The sequence below is a fragment of the Schistocerca nitens genome, chromosome 2 (genome assembly GCF_023898315.1).
Source record: "Schistocerca nitens isolate TAMUIC-IGC-003100 chromosome 2, iqSchNite1.1, whole genome shotgun sequence".
Lineage (NCBI taxonomy): Eukaryota > Metazoa > Arthropoda > Insecta > Orthoptera > Acrididae > Schistocerca > Schistocerca nitens.
The window spans coordinates 48,862,536-48,890,524 of record NC_064615.1 but is presented as its reverse complement, the minus strand read 5'-3'; positions in this window follow the sequence as shown (position 1 = coordinate 48,890,524).

Here is a 27,989-nt window from a genome sequence, read left to right as displayed (position 1 = left end):
AACAACCATGGATTGCAGTGAGGATTGTTGTGAATGTTAACCATCATCATTGCGTGACGAAGTACTTAAAATAAGCAACCAATAAAAGATATAACTGTAATTAAACGTGTAAGCGTAGGTAGAAACTGCCTCAGAATTTGTGTGTTAATAGAAAATACATATCAGTTTCTATAACGCAGCTTTGTGGTCTTTAATAATAGAAAAACTTTCAGCCATTAACTGTTCCGTCTCAGAACAGCTGCACTCTGTTGAAATACCCCCGCAGCCACAGCAGAAAAACCAATGGCCTTTCATCCATTAAGCACACAGTCATATATTCATAATAATTAACTGTTTGGCGGCTTCGGTAAATCACACAAAACCCAATAAAGGATATAACGGGTATGTTTCACACCTTAGTGTATGTTTGATGTAAACTTCGTAAATAATAGACAACAGCTTTGAGCTATGTTTGAGTATTATAGTCCAGCACAAAAAATAGAAATGAGATGAACTATATATATCCCTATGCCACACTGCCACATACAGAAGGCTAAACAATACAGACACTCTTGGAACATATGCACTTCTGTTATGCATCAGTGGATCGTCAATTTCGTAAGTGGGGGGTGGGGGGTAGAAATGGTAAAGAGAGGCCAAGGGATAGACACAGCCAACAGGTTCAAATGGATGTGTTTTGCAGTAGTTACTCGTAAATGAAGAGGTTTTCAAAGGATAGGGTCGCGTGCAGAGCAGCTTCAAACCAGTTTTCGGACTGAAGACGACAACAAAAGTTACCAAAGTGTTTGCTTATTATGCCCGTTGCTATCCTGCAAAGACTCCCTCTAACTACTCACCCTTAGTTCAGGCTGCTTCATCTGTTGTAGATGCATCTGACGTCACTCCCATAGCGTCAAACAAGCTACGTGTCTTATGAATCAAATTAATGTAAGCTAGTTGACAATAATTCGAGTACTACAGTGCATCTAAATGACAGCTTGCGGTCCGCAAGTATAATAACCGGTTCTGTTCACATGCAAACTGTGTTTGTAATATGTATGTTGAACCACATTCAAAAGGGGCTGGACAGGCTGAAGACACACTGAAACCGAAACCATTAGAAAAATCACAGTATCATTACAGTTAATGTATCTGTGATGTTTATACACTGAAGCACCAAAGAAACTGGTATAGGCATACGTGTTCCAATACATACTTATGTAAACAGACATAATACAGCGCTGCGGCCGGCACGACTACATAAGGAAACAAGTATCTCAGTAGTTGTTAGATCGGTTACCGCTGCTACAATGGCAAGATATCAAGATTGAAGTGGTTTGACCTTGGTGTTATAGTCGGCCCACGAGTGATGGTACCAACATATATCGGTGTTCCAGAACAGTTTGTTACAATTTAATACGCTATGTCTTCATAACTATGAGTGGAGCAAAATATAGCAGCTACAATGAAATAAAACCGAGGTCCTGTGATCCATGTGCTTCAACAATACCACAATGGACAATAAACTGACATAAGTATGACGGCAACAGTTTTTATAACGTAAATAAAGATTTTATAATTCTGAATTTTGTACAAAATAGCTGCGAAAATTAGCTGTGGGAAAACAGTGATGAGGTAACCATATAAAAACATGAAGATTTCGAAAATAGATACTAAAACTCGCTTCTCTTCAGAGGTAATACAAACACGCTGTTAGGGGTATAAGTGCAAAAAACTGTGAGAATTGGCACCTTAACATGTACCCACTTTAGAGCGTTTATTGCTTTTTCTGTGCGCCGTCACGTAAATTACTACCTGACGTTTTCTACAAGGTCGTAACTGCACCACTAAGTGGACTACGATTGTCGACAGAGACTAACAGTTTTCCGTCTATACGTCCACACTTCAACACCTGATCTGTTTCACAAGGGAACAATAAACATTAACGGCTATTGCCGTATTTTATTCGGGAGTTGTAACGTTACCCGTATTTAGGCTAGCTAATAGGCCACCCAGTATTGGTAAGACATGAACTGGCTTGTACAGCAAAGCGTTGGTGGACAGCCACAGAGCCGTCAAAGCGCCTCATCGAGTCCAGAGGCAGCGAACACTGGTGGCGACCCCAGTTGTGAGCAAACTGGTTTGGCCGGAAAGGGGAAAAATCCCTAATCTGGGAATTTGGACGGCTGTTACTCGAATTGTTTCTGCACAGGAGATGCTCCAGAAAATCTTAAAGGTGGCTAAATTACAGATCTTTGAGATTCGACACTAGTCCACATCAAGAACTAAAGCAAATATGAATACATCAGCCATCTCAGATAAATGAGGCGCATCCAATGGCACAACAGTATTTCGATATTTTTAAAACTACAGACGTTAATATAATAAACTTTTACACAATGAACCTCTGAAGTAACAACTTTTAATCTATTCATGCGATTTCAACAAACGATATACACTGAAGAGCCAAAGAAACTGGTACACATACATAATTTCGTGTTGGGCCACCGCGAGCAAGGAGAAGTGCCGCAGCACGACGGGGCAGTGACTCGACTAATGTCTCAAGTAGTGCTGGGGAGGAGAACTGACACCATGAATCCTGAAGGGCTATCCATAAATCCGCAAGAGTACAAGGGGTATTCTGAACAGCACATTGCAAGGCACCCCAGATACCCTCACTAATCTTCATATCTGGGGAGTTTAGCGTAAACTGAGGCGGAATAAGGGGGAACAGCCCGCATTCACCGAGGCAGATGGAAAACCGCCTAAAATCCATCCACAGCCAGGCCGGCACTCCGGACCTCGACATTAACCTGCCGAGCGAATTCGTGAAGGGGACCGCACACCTTCCCGCTCGGGAAGCAGCCCGTTAAGCCGCGCGGCTAGCCGGGCGAGCTGATGTACATTCATCTAAATCTACGTGATTACTCTGCTATTCACAATAAAATGCCTAGCAGAGTGTTCAATGAACCACCTTCATGCTTCTATCTACCGCTCCACTCTCGAACGGCACGCGGGAAAAACGAGCACTTAAATTTCTCCGTGCGAGCCCTGATTTCTCTTATATTATCGTGATGATCATTTCTCCCTATGTAGGTGGATGCCAACAGAATGTTTTCGCAATCGGAGGAGAAAACTGGTGATTGAAATTTCATGAGAAGATCCCGTCACAACGAACTACACCTTTGTTTTAATGATTGCCACTCCAATTCACGTATCATGCCTGTGACACTATCTCCCCTATTTCGCGATAATACAGAACGAGCTGCCCTTCTTTGTACTTTTTCGATGTCATCCGTCAGTCCCATCTGAACGGGTCCCACACCGCACAGCAGTACTCCAGAATAGGGCGGACAGGCGTAGTGTAAGCAGTCTTCTTGGTAGACCTGTTGCACCTTCTAAGTGTTCTGCCAATGAATCGCAGTCTTTGGTTTGGTCTACCCACAATATTATCTATGTGGTCGTTCAAATTTAGGTTATTTGTAATTGCAATCACTAAGTATTTAGTTGAATTTACAGCCGTCAGATTTGTGTGACTCATCACACAATCGAAATTTAGCTGATTTCTTTTAGTACTCATGTGAATAACTTCACACTTTTATTTATTCAGGGTCAATTGCCACTTTTCGCACCATACAGATATCTTATCTAATTATTTTGCAAGTCGTTTTGATCATCTCATGACTTTACAAGACGGTAAATGACAGCATCATCTGCAAACAATCTAAGACGGCTACTCAGATTGTCTCTTATGTCGTTAATATAGATCAGGAACAATAGAGGGCCTGTAGCACTTCTTTCGGGAACGCCGGATATTACTTCTGTTTGACTCGATGACTTTCCGTCTATTACTACGAACTGTGACCTTTCTGACAGGAAAACATGAATCCAGTCTCACTACTGAGGCGATACTCCGTAGGCACGCAGTTTGATCAGAAGACGCTTGTGGGGAACGGTGTGGAAAGCCTTCTGGAAATCTAAAAATATGGAATCAATTTTACATCCCCTGTCGATAGCACTTATTACTTCATGAGTACAAAGAGCTAGTTGTGTTTCACAAGAACGATATTTTCTGAATCCATACTGACTATATGTCAATAAATCGTTTTCTTCGAGGTACTTCATAATTTTCGAATAGAGTATATGTTCTAAAACCCTCCTGCAAATCGATGTTAGTGATACAGGCCTGTAATTCAGCGTATTACTCCTACTTTCCTTTTTGGCTATTCATGTGAACTGAGCAATTTTCCATTCTTTAGGTACGTATCTTTCTGTGAGCGAATGGTTGTGTATAATTGCAAAATATTGAGCTATTCTATCAGAATACTCTGACAGGAACCTGACTGGTATACAATATGGACCAGAGACCTTGCCTTTTGTTGTGTACATAGTTCCGCGTAGTCAGCGCGTACACAACTTTCCCAATAGCTTTCCGCTAAGCACAGCAGCGCAGGCGCAGCGCCCGTCCGTCTCCGCACTACGAGATTGCGCTATGTTAGAGACGGACCAAATTCTGCTTCCGCCGATCCGCGTATTAATATGTAACGCAGCCAATGAGATTTCTGCTAACGTAGAACCTTTTCACCTCGCGGATCACACTAGCGCAGTGATACCTGAACGCTCGAGGTATTACAACGATTGTACAGACCTCCGATCAGTCAGTCTGCCTTCGTCTGCATTAGTCTGCATTAGTCTGTAGTCAAGTTTCAGTCTGCACCTAATAAGATTATCATATTCCTGTACATAGCCATGAAGATAAATGTATAGACACTTTGTCAAGTATCAGAGATATGTGAGAATAAGATTAACGTACCAAGACCAAAGGAGCTTCCGATTGTCAATTGTAAATAGCATCCAGAATCAAGTTAAGTAAGGTTTATGATTTTTATTATTTTAATAAATGTGTGTGAAAATTAATCAAGTTCTGTTTAAAGTTGGTCATCGTCAATCTGCTACTCGAAGCGTGCGAGTGGCATTTCTATCGTCTGACCTAACGGCAGAAGATAAACACGCCACGGTAAGACCACGAGACTAATTGCTGACACTCGCCTACTTCGCTAGAGCGACAAGTCAAATAATCGGATGGTGTGTGTGCCGAAGGTACAGTACGCACACCACACCTTTATTAAGTGATTTAAGCTGCTTTGCTACACCGAGGATATCTACTTCTATGTTTCTCATCTTGGCAGTTGTTCTTGATCGGAATTCAGTAATATTTACTTCGTCTTCTTTGGTGAAGGAGTTTCGGAAAACTGTGGTTTCTATTGTTAGGAGACGTAGAATGTTTCTTTTTTTGACTAATGTCTTATTCGTTTATGGACATCTGATGACTCTTTAATGAAAGGTTAACAGCATAACTCCATGAAGAAACGCCTGTAATATTCGTTTCGGAGGTCGATGTTACAAGCTTACAAAAGCTAATGAATATTTTGTAACGTAACGTTCGAGTATAATGTTGGGCACAGCAACATTTAATAAATGTTTGATCGCACAATAAATTGATGGACACTAAAATTGCAGCACCAGGAAAGACAGCACTGTAGGATCAGGCGCGCCTGGCTGTATGTTGCCGTGTTGTCGGTTGTTATGATGACCGACGCTACCGCCCATTAGGTAACTGTGTTGTCATGATCTCGTGCTTTTCGCTGATCCTCCCACTCAGCACGCTGGTGGTGGATTAGAGGCTTCGACGCTAAATCAGCTCTTGCCCCAGCTGGGTGTTGTTATTATAGACCCCTGATTTGTTCATCAGCAGTAGTTGTTGTTCCGGACTCGAAGATGGCTCCTGGCAGCTCACAAGGAAGAAGTCATCCTCGCCCAATAATTTAATGGAGATGTACCAGAAAACTGGAACATTCTTGGTACCTAACAGAGGATGAAGTACGAATGAGATGAACGCCTTCGATCCTTCTGTTGAGTGCCTATTGGCCCGTCGTTGATTGATTGATGTGGGAGAGGGGACCAAACAGTGAGCTCATCGGTCCCATTGGATTAGGAAAGTATTGGAAAGGTAGTCAGCCGTGCTCTTTCAAGGATCCGTCCCGTCATTTGTTTGAAGTGATTTAGGGAAATCACGGAAAACCTAAATCAGGATGGCTGGACGTGGGTTTGAACAGTCGTACTCCCATTCCATACTCGCATCGCAGCTGTGGGAAAGCGACGAAAGCGAGCAACAGCATCGCAGGAACAATAAACCAAAGTCGCGATAGGCCACGGTTTTGCACTGTCAAATTCCAACACGCGCTGTTACTTTCCTGTTTGCATGAGACATGACACGATCTTCCCTCAGACAGCGAACATGCAAATGTTACTTCTGAATTACAAACTCTCCGAAAGAGCTGTAGTTGGACACAGGGTATAGAAGGCGTATCTGCTTCATACCTGGTATAATCAAGTGACAACTGCACTTCATGCCAGTTTAATGTATCTTGTTCGCTGCCTTCATTGAGCTACTGTTTTAATGGTGAATATTCAGTTTTGGATTGTGAAACCCCTATAAACCACCTCAGGTAGGTACGATACAGTAAGGGCGAATGTATCTTATTGTAGCGCATTGACTTCCATTCGCAAGCTGGCCGCGGTGGCCGAGCGGTTCTAGGCGCTACAGTCTGGAACCGTGCGACCGCTACGGTAACAGGTTCGAATCCTGCCTCGGGCATGGATATGTGTGATGCCCTTAGGTTAGTTTGGTTTAAGTAGTTCTAGGGGACTGATGACCTTAGAAGTTAAATCCCATAGTGCTCAGAGCCATTTGCACCATTTCTTTCCATTCGCAAACATTTGTTTTTCAGGAGAACTGTATTGTATTACTTTCTTCGTTCACTGGATTACAGGTGTAGAACGTCGTGCTCAATAGCATTATAAGTATCCATTTCTTGTTATTCGAGTAGCGCTTGTTGAAATTTCGGTGATGTGTGTACTACAAATCACTTACAGAGTTGAATGAATAAGCATTTGTCCCTGGGAATACCTACGTCGCACGAAAGAAAGCAGACATTAACTACAGAAATGTCTTGTGTTCCTGACGACCATGTGCATTAGATACGGTCCAGATACATCTCTAAAAGAGCAGGATGTTTTATTTTCCCCGAGGAATATACAAACAAGCCTCTGCTTGTAATACAACCAAAGTCGCATGAATAAGAATGAGACGCAAAGTGACCTACTCGCTCACATACTTCATGAATAACAAAACTCTGCGGCGACCACTGACCTACAAACTGCAGTACATTTCCTGGGTTACTCTCACTCCAGTTTCGAAGCTTGTGTATTCTCATGTCACACTAATACGATGCTAAATCTTTTAAAATTGCTGGTTTTAATTTTTTACTGCGAAAAAATCAATTGGTCTAGTTGTTCATGTAGCACTAGTATTACATTAGCTCGTATTTAAAATATTATTGCTACTGGGACCGTAATGATTTTCTCCACTTGACAAATAATAGCTATTAATTGTGTCAACCTCGTTTAATGAAAGACGCTGACAGGGTACGTGGATTTACATATTCAGGTACAACACCTAGATATTTGCTTTTATCAGAGCATCGTTTTAAATTGTCGCGTCCCAAATTATCACTCAAAAATTCCCATAGATTTTGCAGCACACCACGCTGTCATGTATTCTAGTTAACGTTCAACTAGCGGAAATGGTACGTTTTGCTGACGATAATGTTAATAAATTTCATTAGAGAGAGCAAGAGAAAAGATTGCTAGTGGTTTTTTTCCAACGAACTATTGAGTGCTTCCCTGAAAATGGAATCTTCCTAAACATCGAGGAAACTGCCTACATTCAATTCTTTATAACAAAAGAATCATGCTAACAACAGACGCAGCACACAGAGTCAGAAAATAGGTTAGAATGCATCAAATTTTTGGCTGTAGTTACTGATGAAGATTTGTATTGGAAGAAGCGCTCTTCCTGTAATTGCTAGTCTTGGAATCAAACGAATCAGTCTTCTGACATGTTTAGGACATTTACACAGTAATGCCCAATGGAATAATTTTGTAGGGCAGCTCATCACTTAAGACCAGAATACTGATTCCACAATGGAATAATTAAACTGAGTGTAATAGGAACATGTGGATTTGTTTTATAAATGGAAACCACTACAAGGCTAAAACCACTAAATGACTACAACGTCCATTTACTCGTAAGTCTAAGGGAGTGTCTTTATTTATATCTACGTCTAATCCTCTTTGAATAAATACCGATTGAAGGCATTTAGATGTTTAAGCATTTCAGAGTAAATTGTAGGGATAGACAATACGAGAAATTATAAGATACTAATAAAATTCTTCCATCACCGTGTAAAATATGACAAAACTATCTACGTTTCAGCTACGATTTTAGGCTGTCATCATCAGGTTTACTACCTGTGAATTGTGAGTGCAGCCTTATATTTCATCACGACAGCCTCTTTCTGTTTTCCGCTAGGTGTTAAGTGGGTGCGAAACTACATTATAGAGTTGTTAAAATTGTATGGACCTGGAACAGTTGTGTACATCTTCTGACAACGACGATTCGATGTGTTGCCCAAGTCAGAAAGGCTGTCGAGGTACCAAAGAAGCCGTCCACACAGACTGTGACTTTGTCTATAGCAGGTATCTCTCATCTGTTGCCTTCGTCACAGTGGAAAAAGATGAGTATTTTTGGCCCGCAAACTTTAACAGTAACATTAACCGCTGAGAAAAAGATTATTAAAATTATTCACTTTATCATAAGATTTAATAAACGGAATTTTATGCGACTTTTTTTTATCGATCGCGTGAATAGATACTCACTTCTTGGGTCGCATTGATACTTGCTTGGGGCCGCATGCAGCCCGCTGGCCGGGGTTGTTCATCCCTGCTCCACAGTCTCTCGCCGATTTGGTGGTCGTTTATTGCAAGCTGGCTGGACAACTATGCATGTGAAGACGCCTCACTACGGGCATTCAAGGCATCAGGTCTCAGGCGTCACGGCCGCCATGTTAGCAGCACTACCTTAACGATCGCAGCTTCCTCAGGATGCACCGATGACAACCAATAACAGTTAATATCAGATTTTCCCATCATGAATCACCTGTCACCCAAGCAAAACATTGATTTTACCACACCTGAACTGTGACTGCTGCTGCGGCAGTCCACAATCCATCACCCAAGTGGAAGCCGCCTGCACTATCATCCAAAATGAGCGAGCAAGGTGGTGTAGTGGATAGCCCACTCGACTAATATCCAAGAGGCCGACGGTTCAAAACCGCGTTTACGAATTCCGATTTACGATTTCCGTGATATTCGTAACTAGCTCCAGGCAAATGCTGTCATGGTTCATTAGAAAGAACACGGCCGCTTTCGTTCCCTGTCCTTGAAACGATCCGAGTTCGTGTCTAATGGCCTCGAAGTCGAGAGGACGTTAAAACTTTACCTGCTTGTAGCTGCTGCAGCGGAACTTCATAAAATGTGATCGCAAACCTGGAAGAATTTTATTGAAAGGAGCTGCAGCTGCGAACTCGAACACCCTTGTGTTTTATTTTTATTGCACATGTTACTGTAGCTGCATATAGGAACTACCTGTGAAAGATGCATTAGCTGTTCTCAGTATCTCAGTAAATAGGAGCACAAACGAGATACTGTATTTGTCTGGCTAATACTATTACCGAAAACTGATAGGTGGCTTCTATAAGTGACAATATGATTTTTTTAGTTTATAAATGATCAGCGACTAAAATTTTAAAAAATTATAAAATTTTTAATAATTACAGTTCCAATGTTCATCTGCAGTCAATGAGAATAAATATCATCTGTCTTTTGCAAGTAAATTTTTGTTTTGCTTTCAACCATTCTGATTTCACTTCAGTGTGTCAGGCATCATCATTTGTGTATAAAATGAACTCGTTTGAGCTTACACATCCACCTGGTAGGGAATGAAAGCATGGTAACTCCGTTTTGTTAAATATTACAGGAGAAGCAAAAACAGTTTCTCAAAAATAATGTAATGTGACACAGATAAAGTTGCTATAAATGCATCTATATAGTAGAAGCCTAGTTATTGACAGATTAGAGAAATACATGCACTTCCAAATCTCTGTTTGATAATGGAATTATTGGTTACTGGAATTACGAGGTTTTCACAGACAGATGGAGTTACGAGGTATCATTGCCTTCCATAGATATTTTCGTATAAGGTATGTAGCAATTCAGATGTTCTTATCATTTACAGTTATGGGATTGCGGCTGACCACTTTTATTTTTTGGATCTGTAGGTCTTCTCCTTTCTTTATGTATTTTCAATTAAATTACAGGCTATGGGTTCCGCCTTTTTGCAAACACAGTTCTTTTCTTTTTACCCAAACATGTTTCAACACCTCTGTCCCGTCATCAGTGGGATTTGATTTATAGAAAAGGTGATTTTACATTATATGGTTTTGCAGGACCAACTGTAAGGTGTCCTGCACTGATAGCTTGTGTTGCCTTCTTGGGACTTGTCCTCCTTTTTTTGCGTTCCGAGAACACTGTACACGTATATAATATAACTTGTTTAATTCCTTTCTTTTTAAACGCCTTTTTACTTCGCAAAACGCGTCGTTGGGTTGTGTAGAGAGAGTGAGTAGGTGAAGTGCTCGTGGGGGCATTGTGTAGGTGCGTGTGTGGGGGGGGGGGAGGGGGGCAGGGGGGAGGGGGGCAGGGGGGGGGTGGCGAGTGTACAGATGGCAGACTATATAGGGAGGTTATTAAAATTCAGTATCAGTTACAGAGAACATTTTATGACATCGATGAATGAATATCCCCACTCTACATATGCAGAACTTCTAATAGGGAAAATTTGTAACAATATTCCGCAGTCCACCAGAGGATGTGTGGCAGAGGTTACTTCTGATACCACTAAATCATACCTCATCTCTCATTCCCCGTTACACTCGCGAATGCTACTTGGGAAGAATGTTTGTTGGCAGGAAGTAATATGTTGCCCGAGTCTTCCCGGAAAGAACTGCCTCAAAATTTCAGTAGTAAGCCCCTCCGAGACACACAAGAGTCTGCCACAGGAGTTTTTTGACCATCTCCTTAACATTCTCGCTCGTATTAAGCAATCCCATAATGAAACACGCCGCTCTTCGTTGTATCTCCTCTATCTCTTCTATCCGTCTTACCTGGAAATGGTCCCAGAGTGAAGCACTGTAATCAAGGTTCGGTCGAGCAAGGGCTTTTTAAGCTACTTCTTTCGTGGGTGAGTTACATTTCCTTAAGCTTCTTCCTATAAATCCGAGTCTGGCATCTGATCTCCTACAATTTGTTTATATGGTCATTACCGTAAGGTCGCTCTGGACTGTTACTCCTACATATTTTACGGTAGACACTGTTTCCAGCGATTTGTCATAAATAGCGTAGTTACACAGAGTAGCAGATTTTGTTTCCTATTTATGCGCAATATGTTACATTTATTTACGTTCGAGGTCAGCTCCCAGAGTGTATACCGTCCATCAGTTCCCCCGGTAGCTGAGTGGTCAGCGCGACAGACTGTCAATCCTAAGGGCCCGGGTTCGATTCCCGGCTGGGTCGGTGATTTTCTCCGCTCAGGGACTGGGTGTTGTGTTGTCCTAATCATCATTTCATCCCCATCGACGCGCAAGTCGCCGAAGTGGCGTCAAATCGAGACTTGCACCAGGCGAGCGGTCTACCCGACGGGAGGCCCACGTCACACGCCATTTCATCAATCCTCTGGTAGGTCATTTTCCAAATCCATACTGTCTTCTTGCGTTGATACATACTTGTAGACTACCGCATCGTCTTGGAACAGTGTTAAAGAGCGTGCGACTATTGTTACTAGATCATTTACGTACACTATAAAAAGTAACGGTCCTATCACACTTCCTTCGAGGAATCCGGAAATTACTCCCTGTTGATTCTGTCCAGTTAAGGGCGACATGTTCAGTACAGTATGCAAGAAAATCTTGATTTTTGTCGAAAATCTGGATGGATTCTCAGTAAGCTCATGTTTCTTGCACTATACGAGGTGCGGCTAGAAAAAAACCGGACTGATGCTGGAAAAAACATTTAATTACAATTATTTACAATTTCATGTTATCTCCTTCAATGTACTCTCCTCCTCGGTCTCTACACAGCTCCATACGAATTTTCCACTGTTCATAGCAATGCTGCAGATCATTTTCGGTAAGTCCATACATTACTTCCGTCGCTTTTTCTTTTACTGCTTCAACAGTCTCAAATCTAGTTCCTTTCAAAGCTGACTTGACTTTAGGGAAAAGAAAAAAGTCACAGGGGGCCAAATCAGGTGAGTAGGGTGGATGATCTAAGATGGGAATGTTGTGTTTTGCCAAAAACGTCTTCACTGACAACGCACTGTGAGCTGGGGCATTGTCTTGGTGAAGGATCCATGACTTTTTTCTCCACAAATCGTTCCATTTTCTCCGTACTCGCTCACGTAGGGTAGCCAGGACGCTAATGTAGTAATGCTGATTGACTGTTTGTCCCTCTGGTACCAAATCAATGTGCACAATCCCTTTGATGTAAAAAAAAAAAAAACAATCATCATTGCCTTGAATTTCGATTTTGACATTCGTGCTTTTTTTTGTCGTGGAGAGCCAGGAGTTTTCCAATGCATCGATTGGCGTTTAGTTTCGGGATCGTAAGTAAAAAACCACGATTCATCGCAAGTAATAACATTTTGTAAGAAGGTGGGATCACTTTCAATGTTTTCCAGGATGTCAGAACAAATCATTCTTCGGCGTTCCTTCTGTTCAATTGTGAGACACTTTGGAACCATTTTTGAACACACTTTGTTCATGTTGAAACTTTCATGAAGAATCTGCATAACACTTTCCTTGTCAACTCCTGTTAACTCAGACACTGCTCTGATTGTTAAACGGCGAACTTGTCGAACAAGTTTACCGATTTTTTCAATGTTTGCATCAGTTTTTGCTGACAATAGTTTGCCAGTGCGAGTGTCATCACTGGTGTCTTCGCGGCCATCTTTAAATCGTTTAAACCACTCAAACACTTGTGTTCGCGATAAACAATCATCGCCGTACACTTGTTGTAACATTACAAACGTTTCACTTGCAGATTTCCCTAGTTTGAAACAAAATTTGATGTTAAAACGCTGTTCTTTCTGTACACTCAACATTTTCCGACGTACAGACAAAACGTCAACTACTTAAAACAGACGCCACGGGCAGACTGAGTGCAGGAGGCAGATGAAACTCGAGCAGTAGGCGGAGCGAGAGTCACGTGACAAGCCACGCGACTTTCAGCCTTATTGAATTCGTTTTATTGTTTCACCAGTACAAGTCCGGTTTTTTTCTAGCCACACCTCGTATGGCACTGCGGGATGATGTCAAATGCCTTCCCAAAATCAAGGAAACCAGCATCGACCCGAGCACCGTTGCCTGCAGCGCTATGGATCTCATGGATAAACTCAGCGAACTGAGCTTCGAAAGCTCTCCATTTGCGGAGTCCATGTTGATTTTTATTAAGAAGATTTGCGTCCTCCAAATACGTCACAATTCTTGTGCACAAAACGTGTTTCATAATTCTACAACAGAATGACGTCAACGATATAAGCATACAATTATGTGCATCTGCCCTACGATCCTTCTTGAAAACCACAATGACCTGCGCTTTCTCCCTGTCTCTAAGTACCCTTCATTGCTCCAACCAACTGGGATAAACTACTGCTGGAAGGGGAGGGGATGCAGGTTCTAGCGCATAATTTTCTTAGAATGTTATAGGTATCTTATCTGGTCTTGATACCTGTCGACTAGTAATTGATTGTAGTGTCTTTCGTATTCCGCTATCGGTAATCTCAATTTCCACAATTTCGACGTTAGAAGGATGACTGAAAGGAGGGACCACATTACGATCCTCCGCGGTGAAACAATTCCGGAAGACTGAACTCAGTATTTCTCTGTTATCTTCTGTTTCGGGGCTTGTTTGGTCACTGAGTGACTGAATAGATAATTTCGAACCGCTTATTGATTCTACGTAAGACCAAAACCTCTTAGGGGCTTCAGTCAGATCGGTTGACAAAACTTTACTTTCAAAGTCATTGAAAGCTTCTCTTATTGGTCTCGTTATGTTTATTATCGCTTCGTTCAGCTTTTCTCTGTCTGCTAAGTTTTGATTTCTTTTCAATCTGTGAGGAAGCTCTGTTTGTTAACCCAGCAGTTTTCTGACGCTGCTATTAAACCACGTTGGATCTTTCCCATCCCTCAAGACCTAGCTCGGAACATACATGTTTAAGCATACTAAACGCTGTTTTAAATTTTTTCCATTTGTCTCCACGTCTTCGTCCTCAAAACTGAATATTTGATGCTGACTACTCAGATACTTAGCGATTTGTATCCTGTCACTCTTGCTAAGGAAAAATATTTGCCTAATTTTCTTAACATTCCTTGTAATACCCGCAGCCTTAGTTGCTATCACTGTCCAATGATTCCTGATAGCTTTCTCTACGTTAACTGAGTCAATAATTCAAGTCTGATTGTTGCTATGAGATCTAAGACGTACCGTTTTCTTGTTGGTTCTCTAATTACGTGCTCGAAGTAATTTTCGGAAAAGACATTCAAAATAATTTCAAACGAATCCCTGGTTCTGGCATTAGCTTTGTTAGCATGACTCTCCAAATATTTGTCAGGTGAGTTGAAGTCGCCCTTTATTACAACAGTATGATCAGTAAAATTACTAACGATCTTCTGCAAGTTCTTACTGAAGCGGTCAGCCACTACAGTTCTTGACCCACGCAGTCTATAAAAGCATTCAATATCCATACGTAACTTCACCAAGGTTAGTAGACCACCACACTGAGCTGAAACCTGGTATGGCAAACTTACGAAATAATAAAAAGAAAGAGCATGCTAACTCTCCAGGAATATTTTTCACGTAGAGAGACATAATGAAAAACGAATATATGGGCAATAGCTCAGTAACCATGAAAGCAGCAAGAGACGGATGAATACAGGTTCCTAGTTTACCACAAGTAAAATACACTATGTGATCAAAATGATCTGGACACCTAACTGAGCCAACTGAGACGGCCGGTGTGGCCGAACGGTTCAAGGCGCTTCAGTCTGGAACCGCACGACCGCTAAGGTCGCAGGTTCGAATCCCTGCCTCGGACATGGATGTGTGTGATGTCCTTAGGTTAGTTAGGTTTAAGTAGTTCTAAGTTCTAGGGGACTGATGACCTCAGATGTTAAGTCCCATAGTGCTCAGATCCATTTGAGCCATTTCGAACACCTAACTGAAAATGATTTACAAGTTCGTGGCGCCATCTATCGGTAATGCTGGAATAAAATATGGTGTTGGCCTACCCTTAGCGTTGATGACAGCTTTCACTCTCGCAGGCATACGTTCAATCAGATGCTGGAAAGTTTCTTGGAGGATGGCAGCCCATTCTTTATGGAGTGCTTCACTGAGGAGGGTTATCGATGTCGGTCGGTGAGGCCTGGCACGAAGTCGGCGTTCCAAAACATCCCAACGGTGTTCTATAGGATTCAGGTCACGACTCTGTGCAGGCCAGTCCATTACAAGGATGTTATTGTCGTGTAACCACTCCACCACAAGCCGTGCTTTATAAACAGGTGCTCGATCGTGCTGAAAGATGCATTCGCCATCCCCAAATTGCTCGTCAACAACAGGAAGCAAGAAGGTGCTTAAACCATCAATATGGGCCTGTGCTGTGATAGTACCACGCAAAACAACAAAGGGTGCAAGTTCCCTCTATGAAAAACACGACCGCACCATAACACCATCGCCTCCGGATTTTACTGTTAGCACCACACACGCTAGCAGATGACATTCACCAGGCCGTTCGCCATACCCACACGCTGCCATCGGATCGCCACACTGTGTACCGTGATTTCTCACTCAATAAAACATTTTCCACTGTTCAGTAGCCCAGTGTTCACACTCCTTACATCAAGCTAGGAGTCGTTTGGCATTTATTGGCGTGATGTGTGGCTTATGAGTAGGCGCTCGACCATTAAATCCAAGTTTTCTCACCTCCCGCCCAACTGTTACAGCACTTGCAGTGGATACTGATTCAGTCTGGAATTCCTGTGTGATGGTCTGGATAGATGTCTGCCTATTACACATTACGACCCTCTTCAACTGCCGGCGGTTTCTGTCAGTCAACAGACGAGTTCGGCCTCTACGCTTTTGTGCTGTACCTGTCCCTTCACGTTTTCACTTCACTATCACATCGGAAACAGTGGACGTATGGATGTTTAGGAGTGTGGAAATCTCGCGTACAGACGTACGACACAAGTGACACCCAATGACATGAGCACGTTCGCAGTCCGCGAGTTCCGCGGAGCGCCCCATTCTGCTCTCTCACGATGTCCAATGACTAGTGAGGTCGCTGACATGGAGTAAATGGCAGTAGGTGGCAGCACAATGCACCTAGTATGAAAAAGCTACGTTTTTGGGGGTGTCCGCATACTTTTGATCACATAGTGTATATACATGATGTGGGAAATTCGGGTAGAGTGTGAGAGAGGGGTGCCAGTGACATATACAGAGTGTTTCAGATAAAGTGTATGCCCCTGTAACTTACAAAATAATAGATGACATGAATATTTATCGAGACAGGACCACATAAGAAACGTTACACTTTCTACAGGGTTATGAATATACACTCCGGGAAATGGAAAAAAGAACACATTGACACCGGTGTGTCAGACCCACCATACTTGCTCCGGACACTGCGAGAGGGCTGTACAAGCAATGATCACACGCACGGCACAGCGGACACACCAGGAACCGCGGTGTTGGCCGTCGAATGGCGCTAGCTGCGCAGCATTTGTGCACCGCCGCCGTCAGTGTCAGCCAGTTTGCCGTGGCATACGGAGCTCCATCGCAGTCTTTAACACTGGTAGCATGCCGCGACAGCGTGGACGTGAACCGTATGTGCAGTTGACGGACTTTGAGCGAGGGCGTATAGTGGGCATGCGGGAGGCCGGGTGGACGTACCGCCGAATTGCTCAACACGTGGGGCGTGAGGTCTCCACAGTACTTCGATGTTGTCGCCAGTGGTCGGCGGAAGGTGCACGTGCCCGTCGACCTGGGACCGGACCGCAGCGACGCACGGATGCACGCCAAGACCGTAGGATCCTACGCAGTGCCGCAGGGGACCGCACCGCCACTTCCCAGCAAATTGGGGACACTGTTGCTCCTGGGGTATCGGCGAGGACCATTCGCAACCGTCTCCATGAAGCTGGGCTACGGTCCCGCACACCGTTAGGCCGTCTTCCGCTCACGCCCCAACATCGTGCAGCCCGCCTCCAGTGGTGTCGCGACAGGCGTGAATGGAGGGACGAATGGAGACGTGTCGTCTTCAGCGATGAGAGTCGCTTCTGCCTTGGTGCCAATGATGGTCGTATGCGTGTTTGGCGCCGTGCAGGTGAGCGCCACAATCAGGACTGCATACGACCGAGGCACACAGGGCCAACACCCGGCATCATGGTGTGGGGAGCGATCTCCTACACTGGCCGTACACCACTGGTGATCGTCGAGGGGACACTGAATAGTGCACGGTACATCCAAACCGTCATCGAACCCATCGTTCTACCATTCCTAGACCGGCAAGGGAACTTGCTGTTCCAACAGGACAATGCACGTCCGCATGTATCCCGTGCCACCCAACGTGCTCTAGAAGGTGTAAGTCAACTACCCTGGCCAGCAAGATCTCCGGATCTGTCCCCCATTGAGCATGTTTGGGACTGGATGAAGCGTCGTCTCACGCGGTCTGCACGTCCAGCACGAACGCTGGTCCAACTGAGGCGCCAGGTGGAAATGGCATGGCAAGCCGTTCCACAGGACTACATCCAGCATCTCTACGATCGTCTCCATGGGAGAATAGCAGCCTGCATTGCTGCGAAAGGTGGATATACACTGTACTAGTGCCGACATTGTGCATGCTCTGTTGCCTGTGTCTATGTGCCTGTGGTTCTGTCAGTGTGATCATGTGATGTATCTGACCCCAGGAATGTGTCAATAAAGTTTCCCCTTCCTGGGACAACGAATTCACGGTGTTCTTATTTCAATTTCCAGGAGTGTAGGTTAGTGATTTATTTTCCAGAGAGTTACAATTTTTAAATGACCGTTTGTTTTCCCTATGTTGTAGCTGGTATATTTAAATCAGCTGTGCACAAATCAGTTTAAATCACACACTTGCCTCGTTTAGTTTGGGAGCTAGAAACCTTAAAAATAATAAGGGCTGTACATAATACTTGGCTGTGTGTGGATGGACGTTCTGGTGGCGAAATGTTGATGTAAGTGATGTGTTTAAATGTGTGCCCATGTTGCTGAATGCACAACACAGCGTGGTGGGATGTAACTTCGACGGTGTCAAGGAGCGACAACCTACATCGATGCATCTTTGAATTTATCAGGGGCTGTAGGTTCAGAGACATAATCGCGATTCTTTAAATAACGCCAGAAAAAGGACTCAACTGGTTTTAAAAGATAGTGACTTCGTGGGTCATTCCTGAGCACCACAAAGCTACAACCATGTTCCAGGGAACAATTTTTGCACAAGATCGCGCTTAGAATGGACTGAATAACCATCATGCTGCATCCATATACGGCCTCCATTGTCAAGATGGACATTTTCAAGGAGACCACCAACACTGTCGACGATAAATCTCGATACGTCTCACCTCTCAGTGTACCGGGTAAGTAGTGTCGACTGATGATGTGACACCGAAGATTCCACACCACACGTTAATGAACCACCGTTGACAATCGACAGAACGTACGCACCTGTGATCTTATAACACTACCATCTGCTGTTATAATAGTACTATGCCGATGACGTTACACCTGTGAAAGGATTTTTGTGACCATGAGTGTGTGTAAAGGAAACGTATTGAACTATTTTCCGATTCTGGAAAGATTGTTACTGAGAGGAAGCAATAGCGAAACAATCAGAATACTAACGAAGGTTCTATTAGTATTCAAGCAAAATGTAATTACCTAACAAGATATGGCAGCGAGGCTAATTAGGCAAAGTTATACTCAGTACTGGCATGATTCATAAAGAAAGTTATCTTGGGTTGAGTTACTGTTTTGCTGATAGGATGCTACAGGACAGTAGCGCAATTTACCAAGTAATGTTCCAGTGTGTGTGTGAGTCATCGGTCATCGGTCCCTAGACTTACACACTACTTAGACTAACCTATGCTAAGAACAATACTCACACCCATGCCCGAGGGAGGACTCGAACCTCCGGCGGGAGGGGCCGCGCAGTCTGTGATATTGTGGCTCGAACCGCACGGCCACTTCGCGGGGCAATGTTCCAGTGAATTGAAGTACACTAGAGAAATAATAATATGTTTTTGGGAACAACTGGCTGTCAATAACACTTACTAGCTGCACATAACAGTAGGAAAATAATGATAATTGTAAGTAAATGATTACTAATGGTGTACACTATTGACATAAACAAGAGGTTCTTTTGACAGTTTCATTATAGGTAATTATTACTATCGAAACAGTTATGAGTTAACGATTTCCTTTGTACTGGTTATTATTTGCATTCTCGAGGAATGTTCGCCGTCTTACATTATTTAGGTCAAATTGAATATGTGGCACCTGAATCTAGTATAGTTTGGATAATTGTAGCCAGTTGCTTGTTTTTGATAACATTTAAATTTGGATCTGCAACCAGCAGGGGGACACAGAAACTAATTTACAGGTAGATTCAGATCGTGGCTGATCAAATTAGTTACAACTCAAAGTGGGAAACACTGTTAACTACATTACACATGAAATTGTAAACACTATTACTTCATTAAAATAATCTTTCAGATGAATGCTTTGACATCCTTTCTTGAGAACTACGTGAAGTATTTCAGAACTTATGCTCAATATATAATTTTCTTAACTTTTATTAAGGAAAACTTTTTTTTCCCATTTCAGTAAAACAGGATACTCGGATCCATCGTAGCACTTGGGGTAGGACTCTGTCTAGGTAAATCACTAAAGATCAAATACGTTGGCCCAACACAAAGTTTAGAGAACACAAAACTACTTTTGAGATAGAAACCATATAACTGGGCCATGCAATAACACAGTAATCATCTGATAGTGTGAGATGAAGGTGGTAACTGCGTCGATCTCGTGTGCTACTCAAAAACGGGCGGTAAGAGTATCCATTGCTCTTCCTGTGTGACGAGTTCTGAAAATTCTCTTCTTGGTGCCGGATTTTCATACTACAGAGCTAAACAAAGTATGTAGCAATAATATTCCGCATTACTTCTGCATCCGAGGCTTGTACAACACACTGAAGAGCCAAAGAAACTGGTACACCTGCCTAATATCGTGTAGGACCCTTGCGAGCACGCAGGAGTGCCGTAACACGATGTGGCTTGGACTCGACTAATGTCTGAAGTAGTGTGACACTATCAATTCTGCAAGGCTGTCCATAAATCCGAAAGAGTACGAGGGACGGAGATCTGAACAGCACATTGCAAGGCATCCCACATATGCTCAATAATGTTCATGTCTGTGGAGTTTGGCGGCCAGCGGAAATGTTTAAACTCACAAGTGTGTTCCTAGAGCCACTCTGTAGCAATTCTGGATGTTTGGGGTGTCGCATTGTCCTGTGGAATTTCCCACTCCGTCGAAACATACAATGCACATGTATCGATGCCGGTGATCCGGCAGGGTGCTTACGTACGTGTCACCTATCAGAGTCGTATCTAGACGTGTCAGGGGTCCCAGATCACTCCAACTGCAAAATCCCCACGCCATTACAGAGCCTCCACCAGCTTGAACAGCCCCTGCTGACATGTGGTGTCCATACCCATACACGACCATCCACTCTATACAATTTTAAAGGACATTCGTCCTACCAGGCAACATGTTTCCAGTGATCAACAGTCCAATGTAGGTCTTGACAGGCCCAGGTGAGGCATAAAGCTTTGTGTTGTGCAGTCGTCAAGGGTACACGAGGGGGACTTCCGCCCCGAAAGCCCGTATCGATGATGTTTCGTTGAATGGTTCGCTCGCTGACACTTGTTGATGGTCCAGCAGTGAAATCTGCAGCAATTTGCGGAAGGGTTGCACTTGTGTCACGTTGAACGACTCTCTTCAGTCGTCGTTGGTCCCGTTCTTGCAGAATCTTTTCCCGACCTCAGCGATGTCGGAGATTTGATGTTTTACCGGATTTCTGATATGCGCGGTACACTGTGCAATGGTCGCACGAGAAAGTCCCCACTTCATCGCTATCTCGGAGACGCTGTGTCCCATCGCTCGTGCTCCGACTGTGGCACCACGTTCAAACTCACTTCAGTCTTGATAACCAGCGATTACAGCAGCAGTAACCGATGTAACAACTGCGCTAGATACTTGTTGTCTTATATAGGCGTTGCGGACCGCAGCGCCTTATTGTGTCAGTTTATGTGTGACTGTATTTGAATACGCACGCCTATACCAGTTTCTTTGGCGCTTCAGTGTATAATAATACAGTTCTTCCCGCCTCTCTCAGTTCACAAGATGCGCCCCCGTTACCTGCTAGTCACCGACTGACTCATGCCACACAAGTGCTCTGCATTTCAAACGCCACATCCACCTTTTCTATTCCCGCCTAGATCTGTTGCGGAGAGACTTCCCTCCAAGTTTTACAGGCCTACTTTCCCTATTAGTGAACCAGTATTACAGTTACAGTATTAACTTTTACATTCTTTTGTAGCACACTTCTTTTGAACTAATATTCATAGATTAATTATAATTGCATAAATTATCAAAAATAAAGAATAAAACATTTACAGCGATGCTACATCAAAGAGCATGATTATACGGATGTCACAATAAGTAAAAATAGATAAATAATTTAGATGACAGCACTACATGTAAGTGCCTGACAGAGGATTCATAGAAACACTTTCACAATAATTACCTGTTACTCCAATCTCGTATAGGTCGGCGTCAACAAACTATTTTCGCACTCAGAGGAGAAAGTTGGTGACTGGAATTTCGTGTGAAGATTCCGCCGAAAGGAAAAACGCCTTTCTTTTAATGATGTCCACCCCAAATCCTGAATCATTTCAGCGACACTCTCTCCCCTGTTTGCGATAATACAAAACGTGGTGCCCTTGTTTGAACTTTCTCGGTGCACTCCGTCAATCCTATCCCGTAAGGATCCCATACCGCGCAGCAGTATTCTAAAAGCGGATGGACAAATGTAGTGTAGGCAGTCTTTTTAGTAGATCTGTTACATTTTATAAGTGTCCTGCTAAGAAATGCAGTATTTGGTTAGCATTCTCCACAACATTTTCTATGTGTGGACTGTAACACTACCTTGGGGATCGCCTGAAATCACTTTTGTTTTACTCAATGACTTTCCATCAGTTACTAAGAACTTTGATCGGTCAGACAGGAAATAACGATTCCTATCACATAACTGAGACGATATTCCATAAGCACGCAATTTTACTACAAGCCGCTTGCGTAGTACAATGTCAGAAGATTTCTGGAAATCTACGTAGATATACTGAATAAAGTTGCAGTTTATGACGAGTCACTGCACAATATTTTGTGATTAGTGATTCAGCGAAGAACATAACACTTAATGAGGTGTCCATAGTGAAATTATTCGTAGACCATTCGCAGAAAGTAGCTCTCCGTCTGTAATCGTTCACATACACACCTGTGACGGGGACAGACGGTACGGACGAAACCTGTGAGCCCGTACTATCTTCTACACAGATGTAATTCTCAGTCAAGTGATTGCAGCAATGCATCATAAGCTGACAGGAGAATCCTGAAGTATTTGCAAGTTAAATAAACACCTCCCTCTCCTCACTTCTTGCTGCCACGCCCTCTCAAACTACTTGTTTCCCGAAGTCGTTATTCAGCACGTAAGAACTTAATGGCTGCCGGAGCTCTTCGCCTAGGATACCTCACCCCTACGCCATGGCTGCTTCATTAGTACCATGTGGCATTCGCCGAATATCGGAAACATGTCCTCGTTATATGAGCATGCATTGTTTATTTAGACGTCCGAATCTGCAGCACACTGATCCCCATTTGTTGGCTCGGTCGAAACTGCTATGTATACAGCGGTACAATGCGACAGGTAGGCAGTCTAACCGAACATCATATCTGACAGCACATCAAGGAAACTTGTCGCTCCGTAATTCCGGCAACTTTACATCGCGTCGGCTGGTCGTTTGGAAAGCGGATTATGTTGTTCATTCAGGAATATAGGTACACATCTGAATACCTTATTTACATCAACATTCCGCCACCAGAACATCCATCTGCACACAGCCAAGTATTACACTAAGATGCCAAAAGTGCTGGGATACCTTGAAAGGTGGCTACACTGAGCCACAGCGCCAGAGATCGCTAGAGAGCATTGTTCCGCCGCCTCCACTGGCACAGTGATTATTGAGATGTCGTAGTGGGCAGTGCTTGGGGAGAGCTCGTAGTAGTCAGTTCGTGTTGAGATGTGCTTGCTGAGATGTGATACTGAAAAATTCTTGTTGAGATGTTGTAATAGCGAATCGGTGTGGAGATATATTGTAATTATGAGAGTGATTTTGGTCAATATATGAAGGTAACGAAACTTGATTTATTTTTCATTATTTCCATGTTTTAAATAATGTGTCATAACAGGTTCAGTCAACAAAGCATCTGGCTTGTGTTCTTGGATTAGAGTGTAATTGTGGTTCTCTTGAGTAATTATGGTAGTCGTATTTTCTTTAATTAATTCAGTATAAATGGTATTTGAAATTCTTGTCTTTTGAAGAAGAACCGTGCCAGATGCGTACGTTGAGTCATACTTCCACACGCAGAACAGTTACACTTGTGCTTTGGTTTCGTAGGTTTTATAGTTGCTGGGGACTTAATTAATTAATTGTGTTAATGAAAATTTTCATTTCATTCTTTGTTGTTGTTCTATGCAGTCAGATAGCGTAATAATACTAGTCAGGGCCAACCGTTACGAGACTTCGTAATCGGACAGACAGCAACTAAAAGCAAAAAATTAAAATTATTTGCATTATAATTTTATTAAGCCCCCATGCACGTGCATGGGGGCTTTATTAAAATGAAATGCAAATAATTTTAATTTTTTGCTTCAGTAGCTGTCTGTCCGATTACGAAGTCTCGTAACGGTTGGCCCTGACTAGTATTATTACGCTATCTGACTGCATAGAACAACAACAAAGAATGAAATGAAAATTTTCATTAACACAATTAATCAATTAAGTCCCCAGCAACTATAAAACCTACGAAACCAAAGCACAAATGTAACTGTTCTGTGTGTGGAAGTATGACTCAACGTACACATCTGGCACGGTTCTTCTTCAAAAGACAAGAATTTCAAATACCATTTATACTGAATTAATTAAAGAAAATACGACTACCATAATTACTCAAGAGAACCACAATTACACTCTAATCCAAGAACACAAGCCAGATGCTTTGTTGACTGAACCTGTTATGACACATTATTTAAAACATGGAAATAATGAAAAATAAATCAAGTTTCGTTACCTTCATATATTGACCAAAATCACTCTCATAATTACAATATATCTCCACACCGATTCGCTATTACAACATCTCAACAAGAATTTTTCAGTATCACATCTCAGCAAGCACATCTCAACACGAACTGACTACTACGAGCTCTCCCCAAGCACTGCCCACTACGACATCTCAATAATCACTGTGCCAGTGGAGGCGGCGGAACAATGCTCTCTAGCGATCTCTGGCGCTGTGGCTCAGTGTAGCCACCTATAATCCCAGAGAAGTGATCCCAACCTATCTTCTAAATATTATTTCACTTGTTTGTTGTGGCTTGCACTGACACCCATAAATATTATAGGTTAACTGTTATTGTGTACTGTAATAGTTAATGTGACAATTACCTGATATCATTTGTGTGTTTATTATGATTTGTATGTTTAGTGTAAGAGCATTGATAATAATTTGTTAAAGAAATTGTATGTGCATTCAAACTATTGTTCATGACTGAACTGTCTCAGTAGTTATGGTGAATAGTATGGACTGTTACTTGCACTTTTTCTACATGATTGGTGCCACAAGGACATGTTTAATTTCTGCTGATAAACTGTGTGATCAGTGATTGTAAAAAAATTATGGACTGTTACTTGTACCTTTTCTACATGATTTGTGCCACTAGGACATGTTTAATTTCTGCTTATAAACTCTGATGAACAGTCTGATCATTGATACTGAATTTTACGTGCATGGGGGCTTAATTAAATGCAATGTAAATAATTTTAATTTTTCGTAGCTGTTTGTCCGATTACGAAGTCTCGTACCGGTTGGCCCTGACTAGTATTATTACGCTATCTGACTGCTTAGAACAATAACAAAGAATGAAATGGAAATTTTCATTAACACAATTAATTAATTAAGTCCCCAGCAACTATAAAACCTACGAAACCAAAGCACAAGTGTAACTGTTCTGTGTGTGGAAGTATGACTCAACGTACGCATCTGGCACGGTTCTTCTTCAATAACACAAGAATTTATAAATATCATTTATACTGAATTAATTAAAGAAAATAAGAATACCATAATTACTCAAGAAAACCAGAATTACACTCTAATACAAGAACACAAGCCAGATGCTTTGTTGACTGAACCTGTAATGACGCATTATTTAAAACATGGAAATAATGAAAAATAAATCAAGTTTCGTTACCTTCATATATTGACCAAAATCACTCTCATAATTACAATATATCTCCACACCGACTCGCTATTACCACATCTCAACAAGAACCTTTCAGTATCACATCTCAGCAAGCACTCTCTACTAGCACATCTGAACACGAACTGACTACTACGAGTCCTGGACAAGCACTGCCCACTACGACAATAATAACTTCCCGTGGAGGCGGCGGAACAATGCTCTCTAGCGATCTCTGGCGCTGTGGCTCAGTGTAGCCACCTTTCATATGCCCTTCCTCCACGGCTAGAATTTGATGGTATTTTTGCCAGCATTGGTGGTGAAAATACCACCAAATTCGTCAAAAAATACAGACAAAAATAAAAGATAATATTAATACGTAAATATCATATAACTAGATAAAATTTTGGCTTTGCACTGACCTTTCAATAACCTAATATATAAAATACAGTAAGCAATACAAATTCTTTCATACATGTGACTTTACATAACTGTTTACACAAGTATTATGTGGTTAAACAGTTCAATCAATAGCGTCAGCAATGACGAATATGTGCAGGTAAGAGTCTCATAGCTTTTCACAAACAGTAATACACAAAAAATCAGTTTATACAAATATTCACATAAACGCTTTCCATAGCCCAAGAATAAGCAGTTGACAGTTCAGCAGTAGCACCCAGCAATGGTCAACAGGTGCTGACACCAACAAGTGACATCATCTCAGTAGAAGCAGTCCATCAGTGGCACCCAGTAATGTTGAGCAGGTGCAGACACCAACAAGTAACACCATTTCAGTAGAATCAGTCCATTAGTGGCACCAGCAATGCTGATCAGGTGAACACAGCAACAGGTGACTTCATTTCAGTAGAAGCAATCCATCAGTGGCACCCAGCAATGTTGAGCAGGTGCAGACATCAACAAGTAACACCATTTCAGTAGAATCAGTCCATTAGTGGCACCAGCAATGTTGATCAGGTGCACACAGCAACAGGTGACTTCATTTCAGTAGAAGCAATCCATCAGTGGCACCCAGCAATGTTGAGCAGGTGCAGACATCAACAGGTGACATCTTTTCAGTAGAAGCAGTCCATCAGTGGCACCCAGCAATGTTGAGTAGGTGCAGACACCAACAAGTAACACCATTTCAGTAGAATCAGTCCATCAGTGGTACCCAGCAATGTTGAGCAGGTACACACAGCAACAAGTCACATTTCTCAGCAGAAGCAGTTCCATAAAATTCAGTATCACTGATCACACTGTTCATCAGAGTTTATAAGCAGAAATTAAACATGTCCTAGTGGCACAAATCATGTAGAAAAGGTACAAGTAACAGTCCATAATTTTTTTACAATCACTGATCACACAGTTTATCAGCAGAAATTAAACATGTCCTTGTGGCACCAATCATGTAGAAAAAGTGCAAGTAACAGTCCATACTATTCACCATAACTACTGAGACAGTTCAGTCATGAACAATAGTTTGAATGCACATACAATTTCTTTAACAAATTATTATCAATGCTCTTACACTAAACATACAAATCATAATAAACACACGAATGATATCAGGTAATTGTCACATTAACTATTACAGTACACAATAACAGTTAACCTATAATATTTATGGGTGTCAGTGCAAGCCACAACAAACAAGTGAAATAATATTTAGAAGATAGGTTGGGATCACTTCTCTGGGATTATAAAAGGAAAACACACAAAACACACTCACTCATCTTTCATCCACATTAGTGCTACTGTGTAATTGAATAGTGTTAACTGTGTAAATGCAATTCTGTCGAAATTTTATGTTCATTATGTGTATCAAGTAGTAGTGGCAGCAATGTATAACAGTCAATAATAGTTAGTCAACGTCATAGTCATCATGTCTAGACCAATGTTTGCCAAGCCAGATCAAATTGTACTGTTGCTGAACAACTGTCAGTGAGCCAAGATATGCAAATACTTCCTCTCTTCAAAAAAAAGTGTATACTGCTTAGTGATTTGACAAAGTGTGTGTGTAGACAATCTTCCTTCTACTTGAGTGTTCTAGGCTGCCATCTTTATCCTCCTTGTTCCATATGGACCAACAAAAAAAAATATGCTCCTCATTTACTTTACCTCTTATCCACCAAAACTCCAATAATCATCAACTTAATCTCAATACTTCACTAATACCTTTTCAATACGTCGATCATCAATATCATTTATCTTACCTTTTGTCCACGAAAACTCCAATAATCATCTACTTCACCTAATCTCAATACCTCAATAATACGTCGATACATATAAACCTCAGCACCAATATCATTTCACTTCCATAACAACTCTTTCCTCTAGTCAGTCT